This window comes from Stomoxys calcitrans, chromosome 4 (genome assembly GCF_963082655.1).
Source record: "Stomoxys calcitrans chromosome 4, idStoCalc2.1, whole genome shotgun sequence".
NCBI classification, from domain to species: domain Eukaryota; kingdom Metazoa; phylum Arthropoda; class Insecta; order Diptera; family Muscidae; genus Stomoxys; species Stomoxys calcitrans.
The window spans coordinates 43935801-43949615 of record NC_081555.1 but is presented as its reverse complement, the minus strand read 5'-3'; the positions used below and the strand labels follow the sequence as shown (position 1 = coordinate 43949615).

Genomic DNA, 13815 nt, shown 5'->3' with positions numbered 1-13815 from the left:
ATAACTGACAGAAGAAAGAATGCAATTACAGGGTCACAAGTTGTGAAAAAATTTGTCAACGCCGACTATATGAAAAATCAATTACTTTTTGGGCAACCTAATATATATACTTTGTAGGGTCGGAAATGTGTTGCAAACGGAATGACTTGTGGAATATACCCCCTATCCTACGGTGGTGGGTATAAAAAAACAGGTCACATCTTAGAAAAACACTTCATTCAGCTTGACGTTAAGCTTGTAATTAATTAGCATGTAGAGGCTTAATATGGTCACACTGATTGTACAATACCCATCAACATTCTTAGCTTTAGCTTTACAGTTGTAACACAATTTTTACATCTACTATGAAATAAAAATGTACACTCAGGTATGGGAGGGGTTTTAGTTTGGTAGGCCCTTCTGAACTCGAGAAGAATTAATAAATGTGGTTTTTTGTTGCCTAGGGACACTTATCATATTCCGGTTACTTAGATAACTGCAGAGTGTCCTTAAGATTTCAGATCGGAGCTGAGGGAGAGAGAGAGAGAGAGGCTTCTGAGGCTACCAGGCTACCTTATATGAGTTTTAATAGGGTGTAGTTTAAGGGCGAGCGACCATTTGTCTTTAAGGTTGTTATTATGGTTCCTTTTATCTTCCTTAGGTGCCCCCCATTGGATACTTTGACTTTTTCAATATTACATCGGTAAGCTTGCTATAATAGAAAAGACCACCAACCACCAAGTGAGCACAAGGATTTTTGGGTAATTGTTTGTTGGAATTGTATGTTTTCATATTTTTGTTATTGCGAATTTCATATTCAACTCATTGGTCCTTAAAGTGAAAATTGTTGCAGTGGATTTTGGGGCAGGGGTAAAGTCGGACATATGGTCACTGCCATTGGTCAACATTCAAAAAATCAATGTTCAATGTATGCGTCTTTTCATTTTCATTTATTTGCTCATTAATCAGCCAAGTCGTTGGACCATACACACGGTTTAGGCCGACCATACACACAATTAATATAAAATTTCTCAAGAATAACATAAATAGTTAGAGAATTGGTTAAGTGTCCCATAAGTATAATTATTATTGATTCATCGAAAAGCCTAACATAATTCACTGCGTTAAATTTCAACGAAATCGTATTATAAATGCACTTTTTATAGAGCCAAGATTTTAAATCGAGAGATCGTTCTATATGGCACCTATAACCAAATCTGGACCAAATAAAACAAGGATATAGTAATCATCCTATTTTTTTTATAACTCCACTACTACAAATGCAAATTTTGCACATGAACATGCCACTAAGGAACAGGGCCAAACTTCTCACCTATCAATGAGTGCAGTCCGATTTAAGTTTAAGCTCAATGATAAGGTCCTCCTTTTTGTAGCCGAGTCCAAACGGCGTGCCACAGTGCGACAGCTCTTTGGAGAGAAGTTTCACATGGCATAGTAGCTCACAAATGTTGCCAGCATTAGGAGGGGAAAGCAACCGCTGAAAATTTGTATACCCTCCACCATAGGATGGGGGGTATACTAATTTCGTCATTCTGTTTGTAACTACTCGAAATATTCGTCTGAGAACCCATTCTTGATCGTCGTGACATTTTATGTCGATCTAGCCATGTCCGTCCGTCCATCTGTCTGTCGAAAGCAAGCTAACTTCCGAAGGAGTAAAGCTAGCCGCTTGATTTTTTTTCACAAATACTTCTTATTAGTGTAGGTCGGTTGGTATTGAAAATGGCACATATGGGTCCATGTTTTGATAAAGCTGCCATATAAACCGATCTTGGGTCTTGACTTCTTGAGCCTCTAGAATGCGCAATTCTTATCCGATTGGAAAGAAATTGTACATGACGTGTTTAGTTATGATATCCAACAACTGTGCCAAGTATGATTCAGATCGGTCCATAACCTGATATAGCTGTCATACAAATCGATCTTGGGTCTTGACTTCTTGAGCCTCTAGAGGGCGGAATTCTTATCCGATTGGAATGAATTTTTGCACTTAGTATTTTGTTATGATATCCAACAACTGTGCCAAGTATGGTTCAAATCGGTTCATAACCTGATATAGCTGCCATATAAACCGGTCTGGGATCTTGACTTCTTGACCCTCTAGAGGGCGGAATTATTATCCGATTGGAATGAATTTTTGTACGTAGTATTTTGTTATGATATCCAACAACTGTGCCAAGTATGGTTCAAATTGGTTCATAACCTGATATAGCTGCCATATAAACCGGTCTGGGATCTTGACTTCTTGAGCCTCTAGAGATCGCAATTATTTTTCGATTTGCCTGAAATTTTGTACGACGGATCCTCTCATGACCATCAACATACGTGTTTATTATGGTCTGAGTCGGTCTATAGCCCGATACAGCTCCCATATAAATCGATCTCTCTATTTTACTTCTTGAGCCTCCAAAGGGCGCAATTCTTTTTCGAATTGGCTGACATTTTACACAGGTCTCCAACAAATAATTTAATTGTGGTCCAAACCGGACCATATCTTTATATCGCTCTAATAGCAGAGCAAATCTTTTCTTATATCCTTTTTTGCCTAAGAATAGATGCCGGGAAAAGAACTCGACAAATGCTATCCATGTTGGAGGGTATACATATATACGATTCGGCCCGGACGAACTTGTTTCTAATGGTCTCGCCAGTATTCGAACCCAGGCGTTCAGCGTCATAGACGGACATGCTAACCTCTGCGCTACGGTGGCCTCCAACTACTACATCGTAGTTATATCTTAATGGGGGCTGGTCAAGATCATATTTTATTCAGGTCCCAAGAACTTATATACAAGTCACATTTTCAGACAATTAATCTGCTTATGGGACTAAGACCTTAAATTGCAAGATCGATCTAGATGACAGCTATATCTATATAGTCTGAACTGACTCATATTTGGGTCGGTTGTGGGGAGGCTTAAAACAACTCACCATTTCAAATTTCAATGAAATCGGGTAATAAATAAAGTTTTTTTTTTTTTTGAATTTCAGACTCTTAATCGTCATATCGGTCTATATGACATCTACATCTAAATACAGTCCCATCTTTATCATATTTGGCCTAAAACAACTCACTGATTAAAATTTCAGAGAAATTCGGTAATAAATGCAGCTATTATGGGTTCCAGACCCTAAAAACGGCAGATCGGTCTATATGGCAGCTATATCTAAATATAGTCCGATCTGAACCATGTCCGTCCATCCAATCAGTCTATAGCCTTACTTTCAGTTGATGGCCTATATCTTGGTATAGCACCCTTTATACCCGTATTTTTGCCCCAATTTCAATGAAAAACCGTCCCGAGTTTGGATAAAGCTATCTCACGACTTAAATGTTTGGGCCCAGAAATGCGCTTTTACTACCTTTTTGCGTCGTTACAGTGAGTTGCATGGACCCCTCAACATATTTGTAGACGGCTGCCACATTGGCCAATTAAAGGCTCAAAGCCGCATTTCCTACCCAGAATTTATCAAATTTGAAAGAGGTCACTTAATATTCGTACGTACCAGTTACAGTCAATATCAAAACTTAGGCCCTTTTTATTGAAATTTAAAACAGTGAGATCCGTTGTAACAATTTGGCCTCTCGCCATCCATGGTTTTCTTTTGCACTCTTAACGAATACGCAGAAAAACCTACGATAAATTGAGGTAAGCCTACCAACCTACCAAAAACGGCAGCACTGGTTGTGATATCTCGTGGTTCGTAATTAGCATTGTGAGACGTTATTCGCGCTCACGCACGAAAAATGTTGATTCAATCACGCTCACTATCAGGTGATTAGATTTGGATCTCACGCGTGACACGACTACTCACGATTCGCGTGCACGCCTCTAGTTCGTGGACCCAAATTTTCATACGTGCGCTCGGTTAAGCAAACAAGATCATTTCACAATCCCATGGAGTTCTTCATCGGAAAGGGTTGCCGCCTCAGTGTACAACACACTGATATGAGTGTGAGCACCACACAGGCTGGAACTGTAAGGTCCGATCTGTGAGTCATAACATAACACTATGTGCAAAATTTCAGCCAAATCGGATGAAAATTGTGGCTTCCAGGGGCTCAAATAGGGAGTGCGGTTTATATGGAAGCTATATCAGGTTGTTGACCGAATAAGACCGTACTTGGCCCACTTGTTGAAATTTATAACAGAACACTATGTGCAAAATTTCAGCCAAATCGGATGAAAATTGTGGCTTCCAGGGGCTCAAGAAGGGGCTCAAATAGGGAGTTCGGTTTATATGGGAACTATTGGGTTGCCCAAAAAGTAATTGCGGATTTTTTAAAAGAAAGTAAATTCATTTTAATAAAACTTAGAATCAACTTTAATCAAATATACTTTTTTTACACTTATTTTCTAAAGCAAGCTAAAAGTAACAGCTGATAACTGACAGAAGAAAGAATGCAATTACAAAGTCACAAGCTGTGAAAAAATTTGTCAACGCCGACTATATGAAAAATCCGCAATTACTTTTTGGGCAACCCAATATATGCAAATCTGAACCGATATAGCCCATTTGGAATCCCCAACGACCTACATCAACACTAAGTATCAGTACAAAATTTCAAGCGTCTAGCTTTACGCGTTCGACCGCTATCGTGATTTCCACAGACGGACGGACGGACAGACGGACGGACATGGCCAATCAACTCTGCTTCAATGCTGTTATCTTTGTTGAGTGTTGTCGTTTAACTTTTGTTTGTATTCTGCCCATAGAGTCTATCTGATTTCGCTATAATTTAATAGGCATTTGCGCTGCGTATGAAGCCAGTACTAGACCCCCAAACCCCCGATCCCACCAAATGGTCATATAAACCAAACACGACAATATGAGACTCAAATGAAAGGAATTTGAGAGTAAACAAGAAAAAAAACGTGCTAAATTCGGCGGTGCCGAATCTTATACACCCACCACCATGAATCGCATTTGTCCAGTTTCTTGCCCGGTTTATCCTAATAGGCAAAACAAGTTCTTTGGACGGTTTTTCTTTATAGGCAAAAGCTAAAAATAAAACAAATAAGTAAAAACGTGCTAAGTGCGGCTGGGCCCAATTATGGACGGGTTAATATGGAGCTATACCAGGTTATAGGCCGATTAAGACCTTACTTGGCGCAGTTGTTTGAAGTCATAACGGAACAACACATGCAAAATTTCCGCCATGTCGGAGTGAAATTGCAGCTTGTAAGTGCTCAAGAAGTCAAATCGGGCGATCGGTTTGTATGTTTGTATGGAAATATATCAGGTCAGGACAATTAAAACAAGTAAAAGCGTATTAAGTTTGGCCCAGGCAGGCAGCGCAGTCGAGCAATTTTGACTCGACTTCGACTCCAGGCAAATTGGTCTACTACGGGCACTTAAAAATGCTATATTTTATAACCACCACTTAAGAATGGGGGTGATACCCAACCTAGGCAATATGGACATCAAATGAAAGGTATTAGTGAGTAGATTACAAATATGTAAAAACGGAAAATTAAAAATGGACCTGAGAAGGACCTACGGGATCTTGAGAATTTTGAACCCACCCATTGTCACATCCATTCCATCACTTTCTTAATTGCAAGGATCTCCGTTTGATACACACTGCAGTGGTCGGGTAATCTTTTCGATATGACCAGTTCTAGATCTTTAGACGAGTAGAATACGCAAAAATATCCCCAAAAATTGGACCTGGGAAGGACCTACAGAGTCTTGAGAATTTGAACGCTGTAAACATAGGCAAAATGGGTATCAAATGAAAGGTATTAACGATAGATATTAAAAAAACAAGTAAGAGCGTGCCCAGGCCGAATCTTATATACCCTCCACCATGGATCGCATTTGTCGAGTTCTTTGCGCAGTATCTCTTCTTAGGCAAAACAGGATATAAGAAAAGATTTGCTCTGCTATTAGAGCGTTATCAAGATATGGTCCGGTTTGGACCACAATTAAATTACATGTTGGAGACCTGTGTAAAATGTCAGCCAATTCGAAAAAGAATTGCTCCCTTTGGGGGCTCATAGACCGATTCAGACCATAATAATATGTATGTTAATGGCCATAATAAACATGTATGTTAATGGTCATGAGAGAATCCGTCGTACAAAATTTCAGGCAAATCGGATAATAATTTCGACCTCTACAGGCTCAAGAAGTCAAGATCCTAGATCGGTTTATATGACAGCTATATCAGGTTATGGAACGATTTGAACCATACTTGACACAGTTGTTGGATATCATAACAAAACTCGTCGTACAAAATTTCAGGCAAATCGGATAATAATTTCGACCTCTACAGGCTCAAGAAGTCAAGATCCTAGATCGGTTTATATGACAGCTATATCAGGTTATGAAATGTTTTGAACCATACTTGGCACAGTTGTTGGATATCATAACAAAACACGTCGTGCGAAATTTCATTCCAATCGGGTAAGAATTGCGCACTATAGAGGCTCAAGAAGTCAAGATCCAAGATCGGTTTATATGGCAGCTATATCACGTCGTGCAGGTTATGGATCGATTTGAACCATACTTGGCACAGTTGATGGATATCATAACAAAACTCGTCGTGCCAAAGTTCATTCAAATCGGATTAGAATTGCGCCCTCTAGAGAGAATTGCGCCCTCAAGACCCCAGATCGGTTTATATGACAGCTATATCAGGTTATGAAATGATTTGAACCATACTTGGCACAGTTGTTGGATTTCATAACAAAACACGTTGTGCAAAATTTCATTCCAATCGGATAAGAATTGCGCACTCTAGAGGCTCAAGAAGTCAAGACCAAAGATCGGTTTATATGGCAGCTATACCGGGTTATGGATCGATTTGAACCATACTTAGCACAGTTGTTGGAAAGTGATATCAAAACACTATGTGCAAAATTTCAGTCAAATTGGATGAGAATTGAGCCCTCTAGAGGCTCAAGAAGTCAAGACCCAATATCGGTTTATATGATAGCTATATCAAAACATGGACCGATATGGCCCATTTACAATACCAACCGACTTACACCTATAAGAAGTAATTGTGCAAAATTTCAAGCGGCTAGCTCTACTCTTTCAAAAGTTAGCGCGCTTTCGACAGACAGACGGACGGACGGACATAGTTCAACTTAAAATGTCACGACGATTAAGAATATATATATATATATACTCTATGGGGTCTTAGACTCATATTCCGAGGTGTTACAAACAGAATGTCGAAATTAGTATATCCCCATCCAATGGTGGAGGTTATAAAAAATAATTAAGCTCTAAAAGATCTCTAAAGAAAAAACAGAAACACACACTGCCTGCAACATCTAATATTGTATCGAGGATAACACAGTGTCCAATGAGAAATCTCCCTTTGCCTCACGGCAGTGTTCACAGCAATTTGTCTAGCCACAATGTCCAGAGGCATTAGATATAGCATTAAAATCAGTGCATCAGATGGTGTCGTCCTCAGTGCGGCTGTGATGCACAAACAAGCCATCCTTTGGATCCGGTTAAGTATTGAGCAGTTTCGTGGAATTTGAAGCGCCGTCCACCAGACCACAACATCATATAGCATTATAGGTCTGACAACTGCAGTATATACCCAATGCATGACTTAACCCCCAACTTTTGCCTTTTGCATTTCCAAAATGTTGGATTGAAGTGCAATTTCCTGACCAGCAAAACAACCAAGTGTTTTGCGCTTTCTGTAAATGGAACATTCTCTCCTCCCAAGGAGGCAGGTTCCACTGTAGGCAACTTGTATCTGCTGCTGAAGAGAACTACTTCTGTCTTGCATGGATTTATACCTAGACCACTTCCGGTAGCTCACTTTGCTGTTGCAGGTAGAGCTTCCTGAAGTATATCTCTTAGAGTGCTGGGAAACTTTCCCCTAACCACAATTGCCACGTCATTAGCATATGCGACCATTTTCACACCTTTTTCTTCCAGGGACAATAGTATATTATTAATAACCATATTCCAAAGTAGAGGAGACAGTACACTTTCTTGACGACGACCATATTTTTAATCCACAGATCCCAAGCCTGCCGTAATGCATCTTTTAGAAAGTAAGTTATTTATAAACTTTCTTACGGTAGAGTTATTGCCTAGAAACTCCAACTCATTCATGATTGACGAAGGTTTTACACTATTGAAAGCACCTCCAATGTCAAGAAATGCTACCATTGTATATTCCTTGGCAGCGAGAGAACCCTCCTTGTAGCCGACTAGCTCGGGAAGGGCTGTTTCAGTGGATTTGCCTTTACTATATGCAGGCCGCTGCCGCGACAGGCGATCTCCAGAGATCTTTGCCCTAAGGTATGTTTCTATCGACCTCTCAAGAGTCTTACACATAAAGGATTTTGGACTAATAGGACTTAAATCTTTCGCCTTCGTGTGGTAGGGTTTTCCTGCTTTCGGAAATTACCTTCGTGTCCCTCCATCCCACAGGTTTATATGACATTCTGATACAAGCAGAGTATATCTCCCTAAGCCGGGGAACCAGTCTATCAGACACAGCTTGTAATACAACCGGTGATACATCATCAGGGCCTGGCGACTTAAAGGAGTCGAAACTTCTTATCGCCCAAAGGATTTTCGGCTCAGACACAATTTCTCTAATAGCATCCGACGAATGCATACCAGTCACAACCTCTTCTTGCGCTACTTTGTCCGTTGGAGAATTTAACAGGAAATGTGTATCAACAAGTAGTTCTAGTGTTTCCTCACAAGACATTGTCCAGACTTCTGAATATACCTCACCGTAATAGGTCTCGAGGAAAGAATCTTCCTTAGTCTAGAGTCAGGATCTGAAGGAATCTTTGGTATCCAAGCATGCGCCATTGGTTTAGAAGAAAAATCTTCCTTCTTGACTTAATCTAGTGCTGCATCTGGCCAGATCTCACCAATCCTTTATAGCGCACAACGATACATTTCAATTGATCACCGAAGGCAATTAGTCTGTATTGGCCCAGATACCAGCCTGCATCGTCACAAACTGAAGGAGACTCATGAAATTCCGCAGGGACATCGGAGTATACTAATGACAGTTCATTGACTATCCCACTCCAATTATTCCTAGGTATGCTGCCCTAAAGTTTTATTTAATTTATAATTGCAATGTTTCATATTAAATTTGTATTCTTCACCATAGCTGAGCAATTGATAGCGTGGGGATGGGAAACATGCGGAAATAAGTGGGTTGAGTAATTGAGATGTGTCCAGTTGGATGCTCCAGGTTCAAAACCTGATATAGCTGCCATATAAACCGATCTGGGATCTTGACTTCTTAAGCCTTTAGAGGGCGCAATTATTATCCGATTTGCATGAAATTTTTTACGACGGATCCTCTCATAACCATCAACATACGTGTGGTTATTATGGTCTGAATCGGTCTACAGCCTGATATAGTTCCCATATAAAACCATCTCTCTATTTTACTTCTTGAGCCCCCAAAGGGCGCAATTTTTATTCGAATTGGTTGACATTTTACACAGGTCTCCAGCATATAATTTAATTGTGGTCCAAACCGGACCATATCTTGATATCGTTCTAATGGCAGAGCAAATCTTTTCATTTATCTTTTTTTTTTTGCCTAAGAAGAGATCTTTTTGCCTAAGAAGAGATGCCGGAAATTAGCTATGTCCGTCTGTCTGTCTGTCTGTCTGTCCATGTATTCTTGTAATCAAGGTACAGGTCACATTTGTCGTCCGACTGTTACAAAATTTTGCACAAGTCAGTTTTTTGGTCCAAGGACGAACGCTATTGATTTTGAAACCAAAGTCGGTTCAGATTTAGATATAGCTCCCATATATATATCTCTCAGCCGATATGTCCTATTAAGGCTGTAGAAGCCACAATTTTGGTCCGATCCTTAGAGAATTTTTGCATTAGATGTTTTGTTTGACGTTGCAATATGTGTGCAAAATTTCATATAAATCGGTTCAGATTTAGATATAGATTCCATATATATATTTCATCCAATATGGCCTTTGGAGGCTGAAGAAGCCGCAATCTTTTGCAAAATTTCGCATGAAATCTTTTATTAGATGTTTTAGTACATGTGCAAAATTTCATTAAAATCGGTTCAGATTTAGATATAGCTCCCATATATATTTTTCATACGATATGGCCTTTGATGGCTATAGAAGTCACAATTTTTTGTCCGATCTTTGCAAAATTTTGCATGAAATGGACAATGCTTTCATTTGATACCCACATTGCCTAGGTCGGTTTACTTCCCCCAAAGAGGGATTTTTGGCATTTTCAAAGATCTTTAGTTCATATTGAACCTGTGGGAAGTTTAAAGCGGACTAATATTATGTATAAACAATTTCGTAGCTATAAAGAAGTTGTTGAACTCGCAAAGAGCATACTATTCTTTAGCGCCATAGGAAGTTCAATATTTCCCAAATTTAGTTCATTTTAACTAGTGTTGAGGTTAAACATTTTTTGAGTGTATGTAAACAGGGTTCAAAAGACCTCGTAGATCCTTCCTGAGTCCAATTTTTGGTAAAATTTTTGCATATTCGTAATCTACTGGACAATGCTTTCATTTGATACCCACATTGCCTAGGTCGGTTTACTCCCCCAAAGGGGGATTTTTGGCATTTTCCATGATCTTTAGTTCATATTGAACCTGTGGGAAGTTGAAAGTGGACTAATACTATGTATAAACAATTTCGTAGCTATAAAGAAATTGTTGAACTCGCAACGAGCATACTATTCTTTAGCGCTATAGGCAGTTCAATATTTCCCAAATGTAGTTCATTTTAACTAGTGTTGAGGTTCAACATTTTTTGAGTGTATGTGAACAGGGTTCAAAAGACCTCGTAGATCCTTCCTGAGTCCAATTTTTGGTTCAATTTTTGGTCCAATTTTTGGTCAAATTTTTGCATATTTGTATTCTACTGGACAATGCTTTCATTTGATACCCACATTGCCTTGGTCGGTTTACTTCCCCCCCATTTTCCATAATCTTTAGTTCATATTGAACCTGTGGGAAGTTTAAAGTGGACTAATATTATGTATAAACAATTTCGTAGCTTTTAAGAAATTGTTGAACTCGCAACGAGCATACTATTCTTTAGCGCCATAGACAGTTCAATATTTCCCAAATTTAGTTCATTTTAACTAGTGTTGAGGTTTAAAATTTTTTTAGTGTATGTGAACAGGGTTCAAGAGACCTCTCAAGACCTCTTAGATCCTTCCCGGGTCCAATTTTTGGACAAGCCATTGTGTATTAGTAATCTACTGGACAATGCTTTCATTTGATACCCACATGGGCTAGGTCGGTTTACTTCCCGCAAAGGGGGATTTTTGGGATTTCCATGATCTTTAGTTAATTTTTACCTGTAGGAAGTTGAAAGTGGACTAATACTATGTATAAACAATTTCGTAGCTAAAAAGAAATTGTTGAACTCGCAACGAGCATAGTATTCAATATTTCCCAAATTTAGTTCATTATACCCTACACCACCACTAGGGTGGTGTATTTCCAATATTTCCCAAATTAAGTTCATTATACCCTCATTATACCCACCGCTATGGTACATGGTATTATAGATTTGTGCATTTGTTTGCTACGCTAAGAAGGAGAAAAGCTAGACCCATTGATAAGTATACCGATCGACTCAGAATCACTTTCTGATTCGATTTACCCATGTCCGTCTGGGAGTCCATGTATTCTTGTAATCAAAGTGCAGGTCGTATTTGTTGTCCAATCATCACAAAATTTTGGAGAAAAAGTGCAACATAAGGACCATACTACAGGTTCAGAGAACATGTTGTCTTGGCATAGACGGAGCGATGAGGACCCCGCCCACTAGGGCACTGGAGACTATTCTAGATATCCGACCCATTTACATACAGATTAAGTGTGAGGCAGCCACTACGGCTATGAGACTTAAGGCGATGGGTAAATGGATTGAGGATGGGAGCAGCTCATACCATCGCGGTATAATCGCATCGTTTGGGTGCCGGGCCATAACGGAGTAAAGGGAAATGAAAGGGCAGACGTTTTGGCATTCAAGGCCAGAGGACTGCCGTCAATAAACTTGGTTAACTCGAAGTCTTTCGGGTCGACGCAGTCCGAGTTAAGGAAGTGGGCGACAAATGTGTATGAAACATTGTGGAACAGCGAAACCTTGGCAGATCCAGATCGTGAGAAAACGAGACTATTACCGAAAGGTTGCTATTGGTATCATAACGGGACACATAGGATTACGAGCTCACTTATGTAAAATCGTTGCGGCAAGTGATAGCATGTGTAGGGCATGCGGGGAGGATGATGAGACGTTTGAGCATTTCCTATGTCATTGCCCGGTTTTCGCGTCCAACAGATACCGGTACTTAGGTGGGTACACAATACCAGACATGAACCAACTTAGGGGAGTGGCATTGAAAACAATTAAGGATATTGTAAGTAGTACGGAATTCCTAACTTAAAATTTTCTTTTTAGAGGTTACTTTAGAGCGCACAACAAGCCGATTACTGGCTTAGGTGTATGTCCATAGTGGCATGGGGCGGATTAATATCTGCACCCTCTTTTCAACCTAACCTAACCTAGCCTAACCTACTTTTTAGGCCCAAGGACGAACGCTATTGATTTTGGTAAAAATCGGTTCAGATTAAGATATAGCTCCCAAGTAACTACAATTTTCAACCGATCTGCATAAAATTTGGCACGAATTGTTTTCTTGCTGACAAGTCTGCAAGATTTCATCAAAATCGGTTCAGATTCACATATAGCTTCCATGTATATGTATCGACCGATTTGCACTTAAATGTCCATCGTAGCTACAATTTTCAACCGATCTGCATAAAATTTGGCACGAATTGTTTTCTTGCTGATCTTAACAAGTCTGCAAGATTTCCTCAAAATCGGTTCAGATTTAGATATAGCTCCCATATATATATATATGTATTGACCGATTTGCACTTAAATGGCCGTAGTAGCTACAATTTTCAACCGATCTGAACAAAATTTGACACGAATTGTTTTGTTACTGATTTTTATGTATCTGCAATTTGCCCAATTTGCACTACAATCAGGCATTAGCGCATTTTTCTCCTCAGTTATATTGGGTTGCCCAAAAAAGTAATTGCGGATTTTTCATATAGTCGGCGTTGACAAATTTTTTCACAGCTTGTGACTCTGTAATTGCATTCTTTCTTCTGTCAGTTATCAGCTGTTACTTTTAGCTTGCTTTAGAAAAAAAGTGTAAAAAAAGTATATTTGATAAAAGTTCATTCTAAGATTTATTAAAAATGCATTTACTTTCTTTTAAAAAATCCGCAATTACTTTTTGGGCAACCAATAGTTTTCAATAATTCAACATTTACTACTAGCTCTTCTCTCTTTGTAATTTTTCTTAGGTCTTGTGTGTATATATTTCAAGTGAAGTATTTTTACTACTCTAGACTCATGTTATTATGTAGAAGTATTTTCAACGTAATTTTTTAACTAATAATCTTGTATCGTTTTTATAATTATTTTCTAATTTTTTTTCTTTTTTTACATATTTTGGGAACATTTATGCACGACTTTTTTTAACTCTCTTCCCTACTGCTGTAACTAACTTTCTTTGCAAATTTTAACACCTTTTTTTAACACTGCCTATCATCAAATTACTTTGCTGCAACGAAAAAAATCTTAATAACACAAATTGATCACCATCACCTTTTTTGGCTAATAATGAAAAAACAAAACAAAACCACCAACAATCTTCAATAATAAAAATAATTACAACAACAATAATATCACTACCACCACCAACAAATTTGCAATTGAATTGACATACTAACAAACATTATTAAAACACAATATTTGCAAAAAATGAATGAATGCATGT

The 13815-nt window shown here is 38.8% G+C and overlaps 1 protein-coding gene across 2 annotated transcripts in view; it reads left to right on the top strand.

Annotated features, from left to right (window-relative positions):
• Window positions 1-13815, top strand: part of LOC106080765 (cytokine receptor) — a 69167-nt gene that overhangs the window by 31698 nt on the left and 23654 nt on the right. The window lies entirely within an intron of this gene.